General features: G+C 39.5%; 1 non-coding gene across 1 annotated transcript; it reads left to right on the top strand.

Annotated features, from left to right (window-relative positions):
* Positions 1-1,828: 1,828 nt before the first annotated feature.
* Positions 1,829-1,935, top strand: LOC131179650 (small nucleolar RNA R71). The gene has a single exon (XR_009148539.1). It is a non-coding gene; the product is annotated as a small nucleolar RNA R71 (small nucleolar RNA).
* Positions 1,936-2,247: the final 312 nt, after the last annotated feature.

Raw genomic sequence — 2,247 nt, 5'->3', positions numbered from 1 at the left:
AAGTGTTGTGCAAAAGCAGCTATGTTGAGATTGTCATCATCAATGCTCCCACCATGGACTAAGCAATTTTCAAGTGGGTCTTGTGGGTAGCTTTTTCTGAAATGCTCTTGAACAATCTCATCAATAATATCTACCCGCAAACAAGACTCAACTTCTTCATGTTTCCTTTTCATGGCTGGATTGATGTTGAATATCATTTGATCATCTCCCACTCTAAGTGTCAATTGCTCACCCTTCACATCAATTAATGCACCAGCTGTTGCCAAAAAGGGTCTTCCCAATAAGATAGGAACTTTTGTGTCTTCTTCCATATCTAGAATGACAAAGTCCACCGGAATGTAGAATTTCCCAACCTTGATAGGCACATTTTCAAGAATGCCTTCTGGATACTTAATTGAACGGTCAGCCAATGAAAGATACATGTTTGTGGGTTTCAACTCTCCCATATTCAACTTCTCATATATTGAAAGAGGCATTAGGCTGACGCTAGCTCCAAGGTCACATAAGGCATTTGCCACACAATTATCACCAATATGACAAGGAATGGAAAACACACCCGGATCTTTGAGTTTGGGAGGTAACTTCTTCTGAATTATAGCACTGCATTGCTCTCCCAAGTTGATGGTGTCATAATCTTCTAGCCTTCTTTTGTTGGAAAGAATCTCCTTCAAAAACTTGGCATAACTTGGCATTTGAGATAGTGCCTCAGTGAATGGCACATTGATATACAACTTCTTTAGCACTTCAAGAAATTTGCCAAATTGTTTGTCTAGCTTATGCTTGATGAATCTTTGAGGGTAAGGAAGGGTGGGCTTGTAAGGTTCAGGTGGGATGTATGGTTTCTCTCCCTCATCTTGCTCACTTTTGCTTTCTTCTTCTTTTTCATTTTTCTTACTCTCAATTGAATTTTCTTCTTTTGTGCTCTCTTTTTCTTCTCTCTTGTTTTCACTCTCTTGACCAACTTTTTTACCACTTCTCAAGGTCACCAACTTACATTGTTCATGAGGGTTTTGTGGTTGGCTAGGTAGTTTCCCATAGGAATTGCTTCCTGATGAGCTTGCTTGTTGCGCCAATTGAGTTTCCAACATGCGGTTGTGGACTTGTAATTGATCCATGGTTTGTCTCATGTGTTGCATTTCTTCCTCCAATTTGCTATTCATTTTGCTTTGTTCAGCAAAAAATTTCTCCATCATGCTCTCCAAGGTTGGCTTCGGTTCATGGGATGGAAGGGATTGTTGTGCTCTTGCTTGATATCCCGGTGGTGGCTGCCTTGTGGGCTGAAATTGAGGCTGAAATTGAGGCCTATTTTGCTACATAAACTGCTGGTTATGAGCATAATTTGAGCTTTGGCCTTGTTGAGCAAAAGTTGCTTGTGGTCTCCATGTTGAGTTGTTCACATTAGAGTAAGCATTTCCCATAGGTTTCTGTTGATAACCTCCTGCATAAGCAACTTGCTCCTGCAAATAATCATCACCATAAGAAGAGTAATCAACTCCACAACTTTGAGTTCCATCTGTGAAGGCAACTTGTTGCATAGTTGTAGGAGTTGAGTTTGTTGCCTTTGTGCAAAAATCACTAAGAAGCTGAGTCAACTGATCAAATCTTGCATTCATGTAGCTAACTGAGTCTAGTTCATAGATCCCAGCTTTCTTTGGCTCAAGTGCTCTAGGATTTCCCCATAAATGGGTATTATGAGCAATCTTCTCTAATAAATCATAGCATTCTTCACTTGTCATTCTCATGAAATCTCCTCCTGCTTGTGAATCAATTGTGTTTCTTATGGTCGAGTAACTCAGTGTAGAAATTCTGAACAATCATCCATTTGGGTATTTCATGATGAGGACATTGCCTTTCAAGCTCCTTAAATCTCATCCAAGATTCATACAAAGTTTCATCATCCCTTGGTTTAAAAGCTACCATCAAATTCCTCAAATGAGTAGTTTTCCCAGGTGGGAAAAATTGAGATAGAAAAGCTTGAGATAGCTGCTCCCAAGTAGCTATAATAGCTTGTGGAAGTGAATCATACCACTCCAATGCTGAATCCCGAAGAGAGAATGGAAATAAGGTGAGCCGAATAACTTCATCAGAAACTCCAGGTTGTCTTTGTGTACCACATATCATCAAAAATTTCTTCAAATGAGAATGAGGATTTTCAAGTGGGCTACCTCCAAATTGTGAATTCTGAACCATTTGAATGAGACCAGTCTTTAACTCAAATTGATTAGCTCCAATAATAGGTCTGTTATC

The sequence above is a fragment of the Hevea brasiliensis genome, chromosome 4, assembly GCF_030052815.1.
Source record: "Hevea brasiliensis isolate MT/VB/25A 57/8 chromosome 4, ASM3005281v1, whole genome shotgun sequence".
Lineage (NCBI taxonomy): Eukaryota > Viridiplantae > Streptophyta > Magnoliopsida > Malpighiales > Euphorbiaceae > Hevea > Hevea brasiliensis.
This window is presented reverse-complemented; position numbering and strand designations above follow the sequence as displayed.